Source organism: Melospiza melodia, unplaced genomic scaffold (assembly GCF_035770615.1).
Source record: "Melospiza melodia melodia isolate bMelMel2 unplaced genomic scaffold, bMelMel2.pri scaffold_44, whole genome shotgun sequence".
In the NCBI taxonomy this organism is placed as follows: Eukaryota; Metazoa; Chordata; class Aves; order Passeriformes; family Passerellidae; genus Melospiza; species Melospiza melodia.
This window is the reverse complement of record NW_026948761.1, coordinates 3,432,890-3,454,418: the sequence shown is the minus strand read 5'-3', so window position 1 is coordinate 3,454,418 and position 21,529 is coordinate 3,432,890. Positions and strand designations below refer to the sequence as shown.

At 47.8% G+C, this 21,529-nt stretch overlaps 1 long non-coding RNA gene across 1 annotated transcript in view; it reads left to right on the top strand.

Annotated features, from left to right (window-relative positions):
* The window catches only part of LOC134434567 (uncharacterized), a 73,356-nt gene extending 59,469 nt beyond the window's left edge, over positions 1-13,887 (top strand). Inside the window, exon 3 of the long non-coding RNA XR_010031884.1 lies at positions 13,821-13,887. This is a non-coding gene — a long non-coding RNA (uncharacterized LOC134434567). The remainder of the gene's footprint in view (positions 1-13,820) is intronic.
* Positions 13,888-21,529: the final 7,642 nt, after the last annotated feature.

Below are 21,529 nucleotides of genomic sequence, written 5' to 3'. Positions count from 1 at the left end.
AGGAAATGAGCACCCCAGGGAGGCAGCGCTGGGCCCTGGGTCACCCCGATTTCTGAAGTACCCTGGGAAGGAGCTGTGACCCCTGTGCCCACCCAGCCACTGCGCATGCCTGGCACCCCCATTCCCCTGGAAACCCAACCATGGGACCCCCATTGCCTTGGTCTCTCCTCCCTGGGGACTTCTATCCCAGAACTGCCATTGCCCAGCACCACCATTGCCTTGATCCCATCCCATGGGCTGCTTCTTTCCCCAGAACCCCTATTCCCAAGGGTCCCCTTTTTCCCCCTGCACCCCCAACTCCAGCACCCACATGCCATGACACCAAATCCTTGGGGACCCTGTTTCCACAGCACTCCCATCCCTGAATCCCCCTAGGCATGGAGACCCCAATTCCCCTGGACACCCACCCTTGGTTCCCCACATCCCCTGAGCCCCCCACTCCTGGCAACACCATCGCCAACCATGTCCCCAGACTATCCCAGAATGTCCCTGGCCTGTGCCCAGCTTGTGGCCACCCTGCCCCCACCAAGGGCTACCTACATGTGGGGATGGACATGACCTCGCTTCCTTCCCCTTCATCCGAAGAGTCACCAGCCAGGGGAGCGGTGGCCACAGCAATGAGTGACAGCCAGTGCACATGGCTGGGGACACCGGGATGGCCGGGAAGGTGGCGCTGCTCCTGTGGGGTGAGTCCCCTGGGCATGGGCCTGACACCCCGGGCATGGGGAGAGGACAGGGCACAGGGGAGCTGTGGGGTCCCCTGAGGTCCCCAGGGTCAGCAGGGCAATGAGCCCAGTGTGACCAGAGTCCTGGGGTGGCTTTTGGGGACAGGAACAGGGCTCAGGAATAGGGGAACTGGGATGTGGGGACAGGGGATAGAGATGTTGGGACAAGGATGTTGAAGAAGGAACCTTGGGGCGGGGGCAGCTGTGGGGACAGGGACACAGTGATGCAGGGACAGGGACAAGAGGACAAGCACCACGCTGATGGGCCATGGGGACAGGTGCCAATGGAATGGGACCATGGGTGCAGGGCCATGGGGATGTGGCTTTGGGGCTGCTGATGTTGACCAGTGTCAGCACAGGGTCCCCATTCCTGAGCATGGATTGGCCACTGTGTCCCTGCCCTTGAGACATCTGTGCCACACCAATGCCCCCATGGAGACCTTTTGGGGACAGCCCCAACACCCCATATTCCCTGTGCTGCTGTCCCTCAGTGCCATCCCCCATCCAGCCCTGTCCCTTCTCCCTTTTAGCCCAGACCCTCAGCCTCGCTGGTGAGTCCTCAGGGGATGCCATGACTCGACTCTGCTGTCCTCAGCCCTGCACTGGCCCTGGTAGTCTGGTGTCCCCTGTCACCCACAGGTGCCCAGACCACCCAGCTCCTGGTGGAGTCCCCGTGGAGGCCGGCGGTGCTGTGGGACAGGGTGACACTGACCTGCCAGGGCTCGGGGACTGCCAGTGCTACCACCTGGTACAAGGACAGGGAGCGCTGGGTGCAGGACAGACAGGAAAACATCACTGTCGCCAAGAAAGACACATACCAGTGTGTCAGACCTGGCACCAGGCGCAGTCCCCCCCTGAGAGTCTGAAATGGTGAGGGATGTTTAGGTGTCCCCAGCCTGGGACCCATGAGATCCCTGAGGGCCCCTGGTGGTCTTTGCTCCATAGGTCACCTCCTGTGTGGCCAGAGCCTGTCCCCTGCTCTGGGGACATCCCAGAGCATCCCAGAGTGAGAGGATCCTGTTGATGGAATTGATGACCTCTGGTGCACTGAGTGCAACCCAGTGGGGGTCTCAATTTCACCAGGACCCTCCAGATCCCTGTCATGTGATGTGATGTGATGAGTCCTCTCTGTCTCCGAGACTGGCTGGTACTGCAGGCACTGGGGCAGGCGCTACTGGACGGGGACGCAGTGACACTGTGCTGCCAGGGCTGGTGGAACAACACGGTCACCTTGGTGTCCTTCTACCAAAAGGAGACAGATCTGGAGGTGTTCTCCATTAGCACCGAGCTGTCCCTGTCCCCTCTGCAGCTGAACCACAGTGGCCACTACAGCTGCAAAGGCCAGGTGGAATACTGGGTGTGGAAGGAGTCTGCGCTGGTGACAGTGACAGTGCATGGTGAGCATCCCAGAGCTGCCATCCTGACACCTCCAGCCCCTTCCAGGGAACTTGGGGTCACAAATCTCCCTCCCCTCTCCTTCCCTGAGCTCTTCATGGTGCAAGAGCTGGAAGGTCCCCCTGATCTCACCGTAGGTTCCCCCCTCACTCTCAGCTGCCTCAGCACCCCCAGCCCCCTGCGGCCCTGAGCCCCCCTCCTGCACGTGTTCTACCAGGACGGGCAAGTGGTGGGGGGCCTGCACGGGTCTTCGCCCGCTGTGGGGGTCTCCCACTGGGGGAATTACAGCTGCCAGGCGCTCTCCAAGGGGAGGCCATGTGGAAGAGCAGTGCCCGGCTCTGCGTCACGGTGCGCAATGAGTGCTAGGATGGGTACAGGGAGCACCAAGAGACCCCTTGGGTCTCCTGCCTGGGCACCTCCATGGCCCCTGGACACCTTGCTTGTGTCCCCCCACATCTGCCCTGTGTCCTCTCACCCCTCCATGGTGTGACCTCATCCCCGACATCCCCCATCACACCCATCCCCCCCTGTCCGTACCCTCCCACACCGGCTGCCAGGCCCTCCCTGTGCCCTCAGCCCTGTCTGTGTCCCCACAGTGCCCGTGGTCATTGCCACCATCACCCCCAGTCCCCTGTCACACCAGGTGCGTGCAGGTGACCCCATGACCCTGCGCTGCTAGGTGCAGGTGGGTTCAGCCCCTGTCACCTTCACCTGACTGCACAATGGGCAGGAGGTTGGCTGGGGTCCCCTCCTGGAGCTCAGAGCCATCAATGTGGGACATTTGGGCACCTACCAGTGCGTGGCCACCAACCAGCTGGGACAGGACGGGCACCGTGTGTTCTGGGCACTCAGCCCTGAGCTGGCACTGACAGTGAAAACATGGGGACACAGGGACACAGGTGGCGACACACAGGGTCACTAGGGAGTGCAGGACCCCTGGAATGATGGGTAACCCTGACACCGTGTCCCCCTCTGTTTCTTGCAGTGGCTGCAGGGGTCGGTTGGGCCCTTTTGTTCCTGCACCTGCTTGTGGGTGTCATTGTGACCTGGCACCAGTGGCACCATATGGGTGGATGACAATGGGGAGACAGGGGTCCCAGGGAGCTGTAGAGTTGGGGAGCAATTAGCACCCACAGCCCCAGAATTGTGACCTTGTCTGGGGGTCCTTTAGGGTTTGGGGAGGTGCTGGAGGGTCCTGCAGGGATGTTGGGGGTTCCCTTGGGGGTGTTTGGGTGTCTCTGTCTCTGCCGGGCTTTGGGTTCTTGAGGCTGAGTTGGTCAGGGGCACTGGGGATGTTCATGAATTCTGGGGGACCTCAGGGATGCTTGGGGGTCCTGTGGGAAATTGAGGGCCCCTTAGCTGTTCAGGATTCCTGAGAGGGGTCATAGCCCTCAGATCCCACAGTCACCCCTCCCCTCTTTCCTCTGCAACTGCCAGGAAGCAGCAGGAAAGGTGAATGGGGGCTCAACCCACCCTCTCCCCTTTTACCCCAACTGCCACGACCTCCCATTTCTTCCCCCACATCCCCTTTGCTCCTTCAGGGTCCCCCCGGATGCCCCGGCTCCCCCAGAGGAGGGGGAGGTGCTGTACACCTACATCATGGTCACCAAGAGAGCAGGGGGTGAGTACGGTGGGGACACACACAGAGGGACACCTCACCCACGAGTGTCACCCCATCCAGATCCCACAGCCCATGTGTCTCGCAGTGTCCCCCCATGCCACCACCCTCCAGGATCCCCACGTGACCTACACGGAGCTGCGGGGACCCCAGGGGCGACCACAGGAACCCGGTGACATCTACGGGAATGTGCTGTGACACTGGGGGGCACTGGGGGTGCCCACCCATGGGCACCCACTCTTGTGTGTGCTGCCACTAAAAAATTGCTCCTCAACCTCGTTGTGAAGGGAGAAAGATCCCAAAGGACTGAGAGAAGAACAATTTCCTGAAACAGCAACAAGAGAGAATGAAACCACCAGCAACAGCAACAAGTTTCAGAGTCCAAAGAGTCACAAAAAGAACAATTTCCCAGGAGAGCCCCCAACAAGTAAGAAACCCTGAACACTCCTCCCAGCATGTTTCACACCCCAGAGTAACCTGGCATGGCCTTGGATCTTCCTCGCTCTGATGGCCAAAGTAGCCTTCAGAAGGCTTGGGATTCTCTTCTCTTCTCCCCTCCTCTTCTCCCCTCCCAAACCCCTTCTCTCCCGTGATCATCCCACAATGATGCCATGAAGGCCCTGTGAGGGTTCTGGAGCCTGCCCCTTTGCCAGAGCAGTTGGGATCAGACCATGGCACATGGTGGGGTGTCAGAGACAGGAAAAGTGTGATGTCTGGAGACATTTTGGAACACCTGTGTGTGGCAGGGGTGGGTCAGGCCTTGCTTTTGGTGAGACAGGGCCCCGTCTGTCCATCAGTCTGTCAGCCATGGCACACTGGGGACAGTGTGACACTCTGCCAAAGCCAGCTCCTGAGTGGCTGTGTGAGCAGAAGTGCCATCTGGGGAGAGGGCCCTTGGTGGCCCAAGTGGCTTAAAGGGCAGAGCATGACGTGGCCAAGTCCCTGATCCTGTCTTCCCTATAGGTGTCTGTCCCATCCACACTGCAGCTCAGGAGCTGACATCTCGTTTATAAGCAATATGTGCCAAGAAAGTGGGAATGTTCCTGGAATAGAATGAAGACCCATGTCAAAAATGTTTTCTAATTTCAAAAATGGTGGGGCTTCCAGGCAAAGTGTAGGAAAAGGAATAACAGGTCTTTATTGGGAAATTTATAAACCAGAACAGAACAAACAACACAAACCCAGAACTTTCCCTCCCGCTCAGCGCTGTTGGTTTTTGTGGCAGTTCTAACTGCGGCCATCAGGGGGCGCTGCAGGGAGCACTTCCGGCCAGCAGGGGGCGCCCCGGTCCAGCTCCATCCCCTCAGGGGCCATGGCGGCCTCGGACGGGAGGGAGGAAGGGAAATCGCTCCTTTTGCAAACTCACGGGCACCAATCGCTCCCGGCACCACCACCGGCAGCGAGCAGAAGCTGCCAAGGCAGCAGGTTGGATCACAGCGCCCACTGGCAGCGTAGCAGTGTCCCAGGGCCAGGCACACGCCCTGTGCAACACCTGCAACTGCTCTCCCTGATCCTGAATGGAAGGAAGGCAGCACCTGACCCCAGGCAGGTCTTGGGTCCACAGCAGCCCCTCTAGTGGCTTTACACTGCAATTCCTGCCAACCCTCAGCCTTTCACTCCGTTTTCTTCCTTCAGCCCTGGCACAGCCACTCTGAAAATGTTGAATTACCCTGGCACGTTGAGGAAAGCTGGTACTCGGTGCTGACTCTGCCAGGGCTCCTCAGGGGGCTCCAGAGCACGTTTGGAGTTCCTGCTCTTCCTGGGCCACTGCTGGTCCCTACACAGAAGCCACAGGGGGAGGAGGAGAAGGAGAGCAGAGCCGCAGCTCTGAGGGCCCTACAGCTTCAGCTGGAGCACAGGGGCAGCCCAGGCTGGAAGCAGTGCCTTGGGAGGGCAAAATGGGGCAAAATTGGAGCTGATTGGGCCAATGCCCCAGTTCTGCTCTGGGTGCTGCAGACCGTTAAGGAGACATTGTAATTAGGGCCGGGGTTCCTAAATTTCAGCCATGGTTCTAAAGCATCCCAGTGCACAAACATCCAGTGCCTCTACTGGCGATTTTGGGCTACACAAGGCAGCACTGGACACAATTTGGGGGTCCGATGCTGCCAGCTCTGCCCACAAGGAGCTTTTTTGGCTGTCTGTGTTATGTTTGCCCAATATTCCCATCATAAAAAAAAGCCAAACAATATTTGATATAGCAGCAATTTTAATTGAATAGCTGAGGAAATATATAAATAAGGGATAATTTGGTTCAAATAATAGCGCATAAGCAAAAAAAAATGTGGGGTACAGAGTGAAGGGCTCTTGGACCCGTGCCACCTCACATATGAGCTTGCCAAGTGAAAATTACACCCTTACATGCCATGTGTTAATACCATCTCCTCTCATTTTTGGTTTGTCATATTTCTATCTCCACCCTCATCACCACCTTTACCGCGCATGCGCCACCACTCAGTTTGGTGGTCGCAAAAGTCTTTTGGAGGTCGTCTGATGAAGATTTCGTAGTCTTCCTGTTGTTGCCCGATTGATAAATGACACAAAACTCGGATAAGTTTTGTGGGTGCTTTATTAAGGGCCCAGGGAACTGGGGGACTCACGTCCCAAAATCCGAGCCCCCCAAATTCACGTATGGGTGCTTCCCTCTTATACATGCAATTCACAACAAAGTCTCCAAGGAACAGTTCCCCGTTCCCCTTGCCTGGTCACAGACCCCTTGTGATACATTCCTTGGTTCACAAACAAGATCATTAATCCTCTGCTTATCTTATTCTAAGAGCATTGTATGCTGCCACCAGACAGGTTAGCATTCTTACTTTCCTGCACTAGTTTAATTATTTATTAAATCCCTAAGACTACCTCCTAGGTTACACACAAAACTCAACACACTTTTCAACGGCTACAAAACTACTTTTTAACAAACCAGTTCACACACAACTCACTATAATTAAATATTTTGCTAAATTTCATTTCTTTTCCAACACTGTGTGTCTTTTAATTCACCTTTGGGTTACACATGCGCCACCAAGCCAGGACAATGTAAGCCAAGACTAACATATCACTACATCTACATATCAAGGCAATAAATCCCTTATAATTAACATTTTTCTGGGACCCAACCAGAGTGTCCCTTCTGTGTTAATTTTTAGCAACTGTTATCTCTTGCTTTCCTCCTGTTCCTGAACATCTGCAGGGAGGGGAGGTGGAGCCCCTCTTCTCCCTTTCTTCTTTGGCATTACAATTTTTAACTGTTTTATTATCCACAAATATTAATTACTGTATTAATATTGATACCTGTTTCAATTTTTATCAGCATGAATCATACCTATTTACCACAAATCCCCCATTTCTCTTCTTGATCATTATGATCTGTGCTTTATTAAAAATCTATGCCCTGATATCCTTTATATTCCTCAGAATTTTGATTTTCTTGTTGTCTCTTTTCAGCTTCAAATTTCTCCAGCATTTCTGTTGCTGCCTCTAATTTTCCACACTTTTTTCAAATTTAGTTAGCATTTCCTGGGCTATTTCAATCTGTTTAGGTCCTTATTATTTAACACGGGTTGATTCAGCTGTTAGTACCATCACAGATTTTGGTTTTCCTCTTTCTACTGATTCTGAATCTAGAGATATTATTGTAATCTGCATCTCCTGAATCACGAGCGAATTAGCCTAATAAAACATGGAATCATACAAGGCAGAAACAAAAGTCTCAAAATTGAACTAAACAACATGAGCTCTAACTTTTTCTACCAAACACCTCCAAAGAGGTTATCTCACCAATCTGCTTTCTAGATTGAATTCCACTTTTGTACTGGCACATGAGCCACCCTTTTAATTTCCTCACAGGTTCGGTGATAGCTTCTCCATAATCTTCAATTTCTATACAGCAGTAAAATTTGTTAAATCTCCCACAAACTCTTCCTTCTTCTGCTAACAGATAGTCTAGGGCAATCCTGTTTTGGTACACAAATGCCCGCATTTGTGTATATTGCCTGGCCAACATTTTTAAGGCACCGGTGGTGTGATTTGACACCACTTCCACTACTACTTGGGGCCCTATCACTCGATTCAACAGGCAAATTAGGGTCCTATATCCCCATGACCAATCCTGAGCCATTGATAGATTGGTAGGGGTTAGCTCCAGGACTTCTGTACCAGCATAAATCAATCTGTTCATCCCATTCACCGTTTATTTTTTATTGGTCTCTAATAATCAACAGGGGTTTCAGGTCACCAAACTTTTGAACAATTATCCATATTGACCACCAATGTGGATTTACAAGGAGTATGCCCCACTACTTTATTACATTTTCTTCCTTCTTGAGTTATACAAATGATTTCAATTACTTGATAGCTTAGAATCTATCTTTCAAGTCTCTTCAGTGTTCTAGAAATTTGGCTATGGTTCCATTTTAAAAATTGTTCTGGAGCTGAGCTCTCACTTTTCCACGGCCATCTTTTCAGCTATTTTTAGACCTCCACAAATCCAACATTTGGATAATCCCAATTCTGTAGCAATCTCTTGCATCAACCTCACAAACAGATTCTTATTCGAGGCTAGCAGGTTCCAGTCTTTGTAGTGCTGTTTAAGTTATTTATACAATTCAGCCAATTCTTTTGACTCTTTTCTCTTGTTCTTTCCTCTATTCTCCTTTGTTTCTTTCTCTTCTTTTATTTTCTCTTTCAATTTTTCTCTTAGTGCCTGGTTTCCCATGCTTATACTTGGATCATTTCAATTATCATCTCTTTCAAAACAAAAGAACTTTTCATACTGGGGGCAAATCTGGTTACCATGGGGATGAGGAGCTCGTCCATTATAGTTTAAATTTTTCCCTACCCAATGCATCTTTCCTTCTTGAACACAAACATCTATAAAGTGGTTGTGATTGTAGCAAGCAGAACTAACATATGGGTGTGTCACAAACACAGATCCCATCTTGTCCTTAATCTTCATATGTGGAGAGCATTATTAATAATTGGTTAGCTGAGAAAGGCCACACTGATATAATGCCACTGGTTAAACTGAAGGAGAAAAGTCAGCAGTCAGCAAGATAAAAGGAAGAGTCAGCAGCGACCTTGCTGCAACATGAGGATAGGGAGTTGAGATTAGTCCTGAATACATCCTAAGAATATGTAGAAAGTATCAAAAGTAGAACCATAGGAATGCAGAAGTAGGCGTAGGTGCTGATATGCAAGCTGACCAATCCTGAGCTCAACTTTTGCAATATGTATGAAGCTCATTATTAACTGTATTTAACCCGCCGTACTGATCAATAAAATCGAGCCTGTGATGATCAAAATGATGTCCTGGTTCCCTTCCGTCGACAAATGGTGGAGAATGCGGGCATAACCGAATCTCTGCCCTTTTTCTCGGATTAAAAGAAAAAGGGATTACGCCACGGTCCGGAAGTTGGGTTTGGGTCCCAGCAGCCGGGACGGTGCCGGAATTTGAAGCACCCTTAAGGTTCACAACTGTGACTTAAGCCAATACGTGTCCGCCGGAGCCTGGAGAGCTGCAACAGCGCGCGCTGATTAATAGGTATGGATAGGCAAGCGGCATATGATTTATTTACCGCCTATTTAGAGCGGCGTGGGATAAAAGGGATAGATTTAAAAAAGGAGTTACCAGGGTTATTAGCCTATGGCCATGCTAAGGGTATCTTTTCTAATCCTCATACAGTTCATGAGTTATCAGAGTGGAGAAAGTTTGGGGAAATATTGTGGGATACAGTACTAGATGATGATAAGTCAGCAAAGAAATTCGGGAAGTTATGGCGGCTGGTGTATAACACGTTACTTCAGCAGGTCTCTGAGAGAAAGGCAGCAGAAAGGGCAACAGAAGCTCATAAGAGGAATATAGAGTATGGTCGTGAAGATGATCCCCTGGCACCCTCTGTAACTAAAGTACTTATGCCTAAGAGTCCCCAGCAAAGTGGTGTGGAGGATTTCTCTATAGGCGCAGTGGAACCGTCTGCACCTTTTCTGTCAGAGGGGGAGGGCGAGTCGGATGGTGGAGGTAGGAGCAGGCCAGCTTTGCCTCCGCCACCAGCTTCAGGCGGGTCGGATGGTGGGGGGTGGGAGCAAGCCAGCTTCGCCTCCGCCGCCAGCCTTGCCTCCGCCGCTTCCCCTCAGTGAGCCGGCTCAGGTTACAGCCTCGGTGGGGGGGTCACCTCCCCCGCCCGAGCCGGCTACAGCGGGGGGGCGGATTGCCCCCCGCAGGCTGGCTCCGCTTGAGCCGGCTCCGGTTTCACTGTCAGCTCCAGCGGGGGAGGGGGGGCCCCTGCTTCCCCCGCATGAGCCAGCCTCTGCTTCACTGCCCCCCCACGCGAAACCTCGGTGTCTGCACCGAAGCGCCATCAGCATAGCACCCTTAAAGGGCCAGATCCCATCCCAGGGGCACACCGTGATCCATGGGGGGAGATGGCTAAACAGAGGAGGGAAGCTTGGGCTGCTTTGGCGAAAGAAGTGATGCAAATGGGGGATGGTGAGGCAGTGGAAATAGCTTCTAGTCTTGCATGTCCAGTTACATACACACCACAGTATGATGCACAGGGGAACCTTACACATAATATAGCAGAATATACTCCCTTGGATTGGAAGCTGTTAACTCAGCTACGTTCTACGGTTAGTCAGTTTGGAGTAAAAAGTGAACCTGTTAAGCAAATGTTAGATTATCTTTTTGATACTCAGGTTTTATGTCCTAATGATTTAAGAGGAATAGTTTGGTTGATATTTACTCAGCATCAGAAGTTATTGTTTAATGCACATGACCCATTACATGGAGTAACAGTAAAGGAGCTGATGGGCTTAGAGGCATTTTTACGTACAGAGGCACAGATGATATTGGGAGCTGATAAACTTACAGAGTTTATGTGGTTAGTGCGTGCTGCAATAGATATGGTTGAAGAGCCAGGAGGGTTACCGGCTTATATGGGTATTAAGCAAGGAAGGGAAGAATCATTTGGAAATTTTATCGATAGAACAGCTACAGCTATAGATCGGGCTGGTGTTGCAGGGCGCTGTTGAAGCAGGCGTGCTTTGCAAAATAGCAATCCAGCAACCCAAAGAGTGTTAGCTACTTTAGGGGCAAATTAGACTATTGAGGAAGCATTAGAGCGAATGGCATTAATGCCAACAGCTTCACAGGCATTTATAGCAGAAGCCTTAAAGGAATTAGGATTAGGGTTGCAAAAGCATAGTCTACTCAAAATCAGGTGTTAGCTGCTCTTGCTCCTCTCCGAAGTGGCTCACTGGCAGTCACATAAAGAGGCTCGAGACCATTCATCAAGTGTTACCGATGCGGCAATGAGGGACAGACACAAGTTACTACCGTGACATCGGAGACACCAGCTGCTGCCGTGACATCGCTGCTACCTCCTGTCTGCAACCCGCAACAACACGGAGCTTCGGCTTGGACTTATCAGCAGCAGTAGACGTCACACTAATGACGAACCGGCCTGAGAGGATACCCACTGGAATAAAGGGTCCTCTTATACTAAATGGACAAACATGTGGAGCATTATTGCTGGGACGTTCCTCTATAACTATGTTGGGATTATTTGTTTTGCCTGGTGTTATCGATGCGGACTTTACAGGGGAAATACAAATTATGGCTTACACCCTTTATCCTCCGATTAAAATTACAAAAGGACAACGCATTGCACAATTGGTACCACTGTCACAAATGACATCAGGAATACAATCATTTACTGGGCAAGCACGGGATGAAAAAGGTTTTGGCTCTACTGGTGTTACACTTTTAACTGTGGATTTACAAAATAGACCAAAACAAAAGGTTGAAATTATCTATGGGCATCAAAGCATAACCCTTTATGGATTATTGGATACAGGAGCAGATACTAGCATCATTTCTCCAGAAGCCTGGCCACAACATTGGCCTCTATTTCCCTCATCAAACATGCTCACAGGAGTGGGAGGATTTACATTGGCAAGCAGGTCGCCGTCTTTGTCTGTGTGCATTGAGAATCAACAAATATCTGCTGTGTTTTCAATTGTTCAACTGCCTCCTACAGTTTCCTGCTTAATTGGAAGGGACATTTTAACACAATTGGGAGTGGTGTTAACTAATCAGCACCCTTTGGGGTAATTGCCATTGCTTGGACTTTCCCCATTCTACTCACCTGGAAAACGGATACACCGGTGATGGTTAAGCAATGGCCATTAAAAGGGGAGAGTCTTATGCATGCCCATGAATTGGTACAGGAACAATATACAAAGGGACACCTGCGACTGTCCACAAGCCCTTGGAATACACCTATTTTTGTAATCAAAAAGAAATCAGGGAAATATCGTTTGATACATGATTTGAGGGCTGTAAATGACCAAGTGGAACCAATGGGGGCCTTACAGCCTGGTCTTCCAAATCCAGCTATGATTCCAGAACACTGGCCACTTTTAATTTTCGACCTAAAGGATTGTTTTTTCACTATTGGCCTGCATCCTGAGTACATGAAGAGATTTGCTTTTACTTTACCAGCAATAAATCGTGGGGAACCAGATAAAAGATTTGAATGGACATCTCTTCCGCAGGGCATGCGCAACTCTCCCACTTTATGTCAGCTTTATGTTGATGCAGCATTACAGCCACTACGTCGCAAATGGCCAGCAACTATAATATATCATTACATGGACGATATTTTGTTTGCACAGCAACAGCCATTCTCCTCTTTACAGATTAACACCATTAAAAATACTCTTGCTGCATATTCACTTGTTATTGCTGCAGAGAAAATTCAGACTACAAAGCCCTGGAAATATTTGGGATGGACTTTGACGGATCAAATAGTGATACCACAAAAATTGGAATTACAATTGGACATTAAAACTCTACATGATGCACAGAAGTTGCTGGGAGACTTACAGTGGCTGAAGCCTATTGTGGGAATACCAAATCACTTATTAGAAGCCCTACGGCCTTTGTTAAAAGGTGTGGACCCTACTACTCCTGTACACCTGACAAAGGAGCATCATCTTGCCTTGCAGCAAATTAGTAACTGTGTACAGCAAGGGTATGTGTCTCGTCGACAACTCGACCACCCCATTGATCTTACTATCTGGAATAGCCCTTGCCACTTGCTTGGTGCTCTCTCTCAGTTGCAAAAGAAAACGGGGGAGATACGGGTGCTGGAATGGTTATCACCACCACTACAGCATAAGAAAACAATATCTTCAAAAATTGAACAATTGGCTGCATTAATCAAAAAGGGGCGTCTCAGAATTCTTGAAGTGGATGGTAGAGAACCTGCTACTATTAGATTACCTATGGAAAAAAGAAACCTTGGACTGGTACTTGATAAATTCAAAGAATTTACAAGAAGCATTATTGATGTCACCTGCTAAAGTAGAGACTAGTAAATTAGTGCCTAGAGTTTTGCAATGGATGACAGAATGGAACTGGATTACTCAACCTTTAAGAGAAGAAAACCCCATAGGAGGAGCTATTACAGTTTTTACAGATGCAGGAAAGAAATCAAGGCGTGCTGCTGTTACCTGGCAAGAAAAAGGACAATGGAAGCATCAACTCCTCACAGCAGACCCTGCAGATAGCTTACAAACTTTGGAATTGTTAGCAGTAGTATGGGCGGTGTCCAACTTACAGGAGCCTTTAAATGTGGTCACAGACTCTATGTATGTTGCAGGAGTAGTCAAACGAATAGAGGAAGCAGCAATTAAGGAAGTGAATAATAAACGATTGTATGAGTTACTGATACAGTTAAGGAAAGCTTTACGGGAAAGAGCAAACGGTACCCTTAAGCAGTATGTTGAAAAACATCAAGATTTGACAGATCCACAAGCATGTTTGGCTAAGGTTTTGTATGTGATTAATCATTTATGCATTTTTGGGGAAGATGATACCCCTCCTGCAATGAAACATCATCCAAGGTCAGGTCAGGAAAATACTAAGGAAACAGAGGTCTGGGTTAAGTATAAGAACCCAAGCACAGGATTATGGGAAAAACCTGCAAAAGTATTATATTGGGGTCAGGGGTATCTTTGTGTTTCCTCACCTACAGGGCCTTTGTGGGTGCCTGCTAAGTGGACTAAACCTGTTTTTGATGCAGCCTCTGGTGGATCGCCTTACGGAGGAGGACAAGGAGCGACTGGGGAAGAAACTGCTTCTAGTCCTACAACCACTACTGTTACAATTGAAGGGGTACTCGGAAGCGGTGGACAGAGCACTGACACGTCACTACCGGACGGTCCAGGAGTTGATTGGTTTCATTGACTCATTATCAACTTTTCACTTAACAGATCCAGCGAAACTACATTGCCTTGACTGTCACAATCCACATTGTGCTGCCTGGATAGCTCTACGTTGTGGGGGTTGTGAAAGAACTTTTTGGATAGAACAATCATTATTAAGGGATTTGTGGTGTCATACTTGTGAACACGAGCATACGTGGGGAAAAAGCTGGCAAGATGAATTAAGGAGACAAACGGGGCAAAACGCATATATAGCTTTAAATCTTTATGAGTCTCCTGAACAGAAGGTTCTTGCTTATTATCGATAGGAAATACAATGTATTGTAAATAGAATTAAGGTTCAAAGTAAATCACGTATAGTTTCTATAAGGTGTAGGAAATTAGTGCCTTTAACACAGCATTCAGTTGTAGGACCCTTCCAAGGGGATCCTGATAGAGCATTAGATTGCTGCATTGATAAGTTGAAAAAATTAAGTTTGAAAGTGGCAGGACCAGTGAAATTAGGAGCAGCAAGATTGAAGACTGATAAGAAAAAGAAGGCAAAAAAGGGAACTCATTTGAATAGGGGTATCAGTGATTGCTAATTAATTTTCTATGATTAGAACAATTTTACTGTTGTGTGACCCTCAGGAGGATATAGTTGTTGAGGAGGATAACGAACAAGAACTACGATTACGAAATAAGATACACCTTGTGTTAAAGAAAGACCTTGAGCTGTTAGCCTCATATAGTAAAAAGGCTGAAGAGGCTTTGCGATCACCACCATTGAATTGGTTGCTTTGGGTTGAAGATACACAATTTTATACTGGTCCTTACTTACATTCGCTTCCTTGTTATGTTTGCAAAAAGGATAAAGATAAATGCTATGCATGGGTAGCTTTGCATTGTGCAGATTGTAATCAGGTTTATTGGTATTCACAGAAGTCATTGGGATATTTATGGTGTACATCTTGTTTTGGAAAGTGGATTCGAAATCATATCTGGGTTAGAGCTCTTGAACAAAGTACTGGCCTGCCAGGACGGACAGGATTACAGCTCTTTGAGAGTGCAGAACAAGTGGTTATAGCATATCTTAGGTGGAAGTTACAGGAAAACCTTAGAATATTTGAAATTACTAGAGCCTCACGTATCATAGCAGCTCGCTGCAAAGCTGATTTGCCTTCAAACTTACCTCGTGCTATACTTGTGAGCAAGGATGCTGATTTAGAATTAGATCAGTATATTGAAAAATTGACTCAGCCTTACAATAGACAATCTAGCAAACCAGGGAAAAGACAGCGAAGAAAGAAAAAACAACGTAAGCAGAAGGAAGAAAAGGAGGAGCAAAGCAAGCAGAAAGAAAAATGAGGTTTGTTTTTGTTATACTGCTCAATGCTGTAGCAAGTGAAGCAGTAGGAGTAACACACTTTAGTCAACCAAGGGAAAATTTATGGGTAACGCTTGCTAATCAAACTAACCAATCATCACTTTGTCTTAGTCTTGGAGGAGTCACTAACCCATTTCGAACATGCCTGGTGGGACTTCCGGTGTGGTCTCCGGGAGAATTTTGCAGTTTGATAAACAATCAAACCTTATGTATGTCTAACATGTCAAACATCACATTCCCGGTGCAACAAGGGTATACTGCAGGTCAGAGTGATGGCTATCGTCAATGCTTACTAATCCAATCACTTAACACCTCTTTGCATTCTCCTCCTGAGGAATTGGATCTTTTTGGAAGTACAAATGCCAGCATATCTAGCACTACAGCTTGTGGATGGTTTAGCTTCAAACTTTCGGGTGCTCAGAATTTAAACCAACCTAAAGAAACATGGGCCACCCTAGATTCATCCCTGAATGTGAGTGAATTCTCTCCACAGCATTACAGTCAATGTAACGGCACAAATATCACAGCACCAATGAAATTACCCACAGGAATATTTTTGATTTGTGGAGACAGGGCATGGAATGGTATACCAGCTAAACCACAGGGTGGACCCTGTTTTTTGGGAAAATTGTCACTGTTTCATCCTAATGTGTCCTTGCTAATGCAGCTGAGTCAAAATTCAAACAGGAGAAAACGTAGCATACATGACTTAGACTGCAGCAAGATAGGAGATCCACGATTTTGGGGCACATTCAAACAGGTGGTGGTTTCAACTATCTTACCAGGAGGATCTGCCAATAAAGCCATGAATTTAGCAAAACAATTAGGATGCTGGGCAAGGGATGAGCTGAACAAGACATCACAAATTCTAGACATGCTAACTGCAGATGTGCAAAGTGTTAACCATGCTGTTTTGCAAAATAGAGCTGCTGTAGATTTTTTGCTCTTAGCACAAGGGCATGGATGCGAAGAGTTTGAGGGAATGTGTTGCATGAATCTGTCTGATCATTCGGTGTCCATTCACACTAAGATAAAAGAACTGCAACAGGGACTTCATAAACTTAAGGAAGAAGACGGTTTAGGAATTGACGAATGGCTTAAAGGCTTGGGACTCGGACCGTGGCTGAGGAACCTTGTGATCTATGCTATAGGACTGCTGGGTGTAATTTTACTGTTTTTGCTTATTTTGCCTTGTATCTTTAACTGTATCCAAAACATGGTCAGCCGTACAATAGCAAAAACATGGCAAACTAATCTCCTTGCACAAGAAGAAAACGGGGGAAATGTGGAGAGCATTATTAATAATTGGTTAGCTGAGAAAGGCCACACTGATATAATGCCACTGGTTAAGCTGAAGGAGAAAAGTCAGCAGTCAGCAAGCTGAAAGGAAGAGTCAGCAGTGACCTTGCTGCAACATGAGGATAGGGAGTTGAGATTAGTCCTGAATATATCCTAAGAATATGTAGAAAGTATCAAAAGTAGAACCATAGGAATGTAGAAGTAGGCGTAGGTGCTGATATGTAAGCTGACCAATCCTGAGCTCAACTTTTGTAATATGTATGAAGCTCATTATTAACTGTATTTAACCCGCCGTACTGATCAATAAAATTGAGCCTGTGATGATCAAACTGATGTCCTGGTTCCCTTCCGTCGACAGGCTTTGATACTATTTCCTGCTCTCTCTCCTCCAGAGCCCTTTCCCCCTGGCTGCTTGAGGCCAGAGCTAATTTTTTCTCAGAGCTTTGCGCCCCCCCTCCTTCTGAGGGTGCCGCAACTTTTTGTTGCTTTTCCAGTCTTTTCGACTGCACCGAAATGCCTTCTAGCATTATTCTTGCTGGCGAGAGCAGCTTTAACGCTGTCTCATCTTTTTTCGTTGCTAAGAGATATAAATGTCTGTTAATTTCCTGCCAAAACCCCACTTCGAATAGCAGGCATGTTTCTGCAAGTGGATAATTGAGCCTCACCCACAATAAAAGTTGTTTTACTTCCTTCTTTGGGATTCCTTCCGTGTATGATTCAGCCACGCCTTGTAAGGCAGACAAAATTTCCCGCTGTTCCTGGGAGAGTGTGCCCCCCATGTTCTTATTTTTGACCTTCTCACCGAATCTGTCATCAGAGCGGTCCGAAGGCTCCCGATCTCCGTCCAGCAGGTCACGAGAGATGGATCCAGAGGCATCTTTCTGGTTCTGGTCCGGGCTGCTCTGCTACGAACTTTCTTCGGCAGAAGCTGAGAGATGTAATTCTCAGTGACTGCTGTTTTTTGCAGACTCTCCTGGCCGTTTTTTTTTTTTTCTTCTTTCTTCAGGCTTCTCTCCTCAGGAGTTATCAGTGCTCTCCTGGGAACTCGTCCTAGGCCGGAGCTGCCCTCTTGGCTCTTCAGCTCTTCAGGGCTGATCCCCCCCCGAAAGGTTGGTGGGGAGTAGCCCACGCAGCGAACGCCACTTGTCAGTTTCTTGGCTGTTTAAGTGACCTGGAAAGGCCCAGGGTGGCCTTGGACAGCCCGCGCTTCAAAGGACGAGAAGAGGCTTCAGGTCTTTTCTTGGTCTCGGTGTTTATTAGTTCTTTATCTAAAAGATTTTCCCTTGGCCTGACAGAGGTCTGCGCAGCAAGCCAGCCATGAGCACACTGAGAGCCCCCGGGGCGGTCACTTATCTTTATACTCAAAATTATGTATACAATATTTATCAATTTTCCCCAATACCTTTTACCCTTATTGACCAGTGCACTTTTAGTAATAACCAATCCCAAAGTGCCAACATCACCACAGGAGATGGAGGCCAAGAAGAAGAAGAAGAAGAACAGGACACGCCCCAATTCCTCCATCTTACTTCTTTAGACCCCCCTGTACAGAAATCTTAAACCCTGTGTTTCACACTAATTAACCTATCCCTTCACCCCAGTGAAATCCTCCCATCCTCATACAGGTGTCGTCTCCCGTGTAGGATCAAAGTCCAGCCACCAGACACTTCTGGCAACATTCCAGGACTCCCGAGCCCCCCAAAGGTGGTCTCGGTCACTCTGCAGATCAGTCCTGAGGTGCTGAGATCCCACAGTTGTCTGCTGTAGCAGGAGCTGTGTTAAAACATTTCGCATCAGGGACCTCAGGAGTTCAGTCACATGGAAGCAGTGGAAAGGTTTTGCATCCCAGAGCACAAAGGAAGAGCCCCTACTTGGGACACAGAAAGGCACTGTGTCGGGCAGTTCCTGAGTTCACAGAGCAGCTGGGGAGGAGAAAGTGGAACCTCCCCTTGAAGACCTGCTTCTTCAACACTCCTTTTTCAGGCATATTTCCCCAGTGCAGCATTCTCAGAGCTGACATAAATCTGTGTGGCAAAGGAATTTAGAGCAGCCCTTGCCTATGTAGTTAATTGCTTTGGCCATCTTGCCCCACGCAAAACAACACGTGGAACAAGGCATCATTGACAGCTGGGTTTATACCTGTTTGATATAAAGAAATGAACTTGGTGAATCACAAGTTCCCCTTTGAACATAGAAGACAAAGAAGAAAAGTGGAAAATAGGCAGCTAATGCCTCTAATGTAGAGCCTTGCAGGTGGCTGCTCTGCAGAAGCTCTGATGGGTCAGTGTCCCTTCATGCCAACAGCAAAGCTGTTCACTTGGGAAGTCAGACGGGACCCAAGCAAACTCCAAACCCCCTTTGCCTCTGAACTGTAGCAGAGCTGTAGCCCAGGACTTGCCCTTCAGACAAGCAGCACAGAGCCAAGGGCTCCTGGGACTGTTGGGAAATGCTGATCCCATTCCAGCCTGTTGGGGATGGTGCATAAGGACTGCACCTGCACAGCCTCTGGTGGGTGTCAGCTGGAGGGTTCCACAGACAAGAGCAGCTGTCAAGGCACTCAGCGCTCTCTTGTGCAGGAGAGACAGAGACGAAGCTGAGGAGAGTCCCTGCCAGGGCTCAGCCTTACCCAAATGAGCAATGGATTCTCCCAGTGCTTTCACAGCTGCCCCACGAACCCTGGGATCCTTTGAGTTCAGGTTCTTTGTTATTCCTTCCACCAAACCAATGATCACCAGGTTCAAGGCATCTTTCAGGGCTCCTGTGATTTCAGCCAGCACGTCCAGCGCCCTCTGCTTCACTTTCTTGTGGCTGTCAGATATTCTCAGGACAAAATAATCAAAAATCTGTGAAGAGAACAAGCAATGTGAAAGCTGGATTGAAATGCCCCTGTTTGAAGAGTGGCTGTAGCAGTCAGCAATGTCAAAGATGAAAGTGATCCTTTCTGTCAGGTCAGCACTCGCTTGCACAATTTCACTGTTTTCCTGTGGGCCACTCACTGGAATGGTGGCACAACCTCATGCTGGTTGAAAGATTTTCTTCTGTTTTTAGGAGGTTTGGCTGGGGACTGAATGGTTTCTATGGTATTTCTCTCCATCTATAAATCAATAAATCAATTCCATTTTTTAATGCTAAAGAGTACCTTTGCTTTGAATGGAAGCAGATGTTTACAATGCCTGGTTTTCTATACAGTTGCCTCAAGTACTGAGGGCAATTATGATTTTGCCAAAACTATGGCTGGAGGAGATCTAAGTTTTCTTTTGTTTGTCTCAGAGCCAGTGTCTGGAGAAGTGCAGGGCTCTGATCAACTCTTCCAGGATCCAGACAATTTCTCTAAGTAATAGGTGGACTTCTGAAATGTAATGTGCTGTACAGCTCTCATTAGAGCAGGTTCAGTCCCTTGACAGCCTCTTTATCAGGCACCTTTCCCTGGAAAAAGGGAAAAAGCAGCTACTGTGAGGAGAAGGCAGAGATGAGTCCTTAGCTGTTTTCCTCCTTTTCCAAAGAGAAAAAAAGACCCCCCAAGAAGGGTGAGCACTGTCTTTACCAAGAGGAATAGGAACAAGGATGGAAATGAGTAGCCAGAGCTGTGCCTGTGTAAGACAAAATGGAGTATATAGAAGTATTCTTAAATAAAACAACTGGGTTTAAACCAACCCAGCCTGATACTTCTCTTCCCTGTGCAAACCCATTTTTGGTCTACAGAACAATTGCCATGCTTTCAGGGGCTGGATTCCCTTCACTTCACCCAAATGGGAGTAGGAGAGAGCAGCAGTTACGCCAGCAGAAAATTCTGCCATCATCTGATGAACAGCAGCAATAGGCACCTGCCAGACAAATACAGCTGGACTAAAATAACTTGTCCTGAAGCCTGGACCTGAATTACATTTGTCTGGGTGAGAGGGACCAGCGTGTCCCAAACAGCCAGGACGGAGTGCCAAGACACACTGAATTAACTTTACTGCTACAGGCTTAGGAAAGGAGCTAAAGGAAAGGAGCAGTGAAGATACCCTACATACTTGGGCAATGTTAGTGGAGATGAGCTGGGAGCTGGTTTTGCACAGGTCTAGGAGGAGTTCCACTCCTTCCATCCTTGCCTGAAACCCCTTGGCTTCCAGGAGATGGTAAAGCTTCTGGAGCAGCTCCGTTTCTTCCACAGCTGGAGGTGACGTGACCTGGGCTTTTGCACGGGGTAGGAGGTGTCCATCAGAGGGAGATTTCACCCTGGAAAATAAAACCTAATGAGGACATGGTAGTGATAATTATCATAGCATGGTATCCCCATAGTGGAAATAATTAGCATTGACTCCATGATTCCAGAAGTCTGATCAATCACTCTATTATACTATACTATACTATACTATACTATACTATACTATACTATACTATACTATACTATACTATACTATACTATATTATACTATACTATACTATACTATACTATACTATACTATACTATACTATACTATACTGAAACTCATTGTCCTCACAGACAGTCTGATACAGACAGACCAGATTGGGCAATTGAATCCAAAACACCATCACCAGTGGCCAATTAAGAAATTACCCTTTGGTAAACAAATCTCCATAACACATTCCATGTGTTCACAACAACAGGTACAGCAAGTGAGGATAAGAATTGTTTCTCATTCTTTTCTCTGATCTTCTCACAGCCTTCCCCAGAAAAATGTCTGGGAAAGTTGTGCCTGCTGCTCTCTATGGAGACAGCTGCAGCCACAGACAATACCTTCAGTTAATTGTGAGCAAAACATCTTGAGCAGCTTTCCTAATTATGTGATTTCAAGCTGCAAAGTCATGGCACTCTGAAGAACAACATGGACCTCATGACAATCATTACAGGAGACAATCTGCAAGTGACATTCTCACCACTGCTCACTCAGGAAA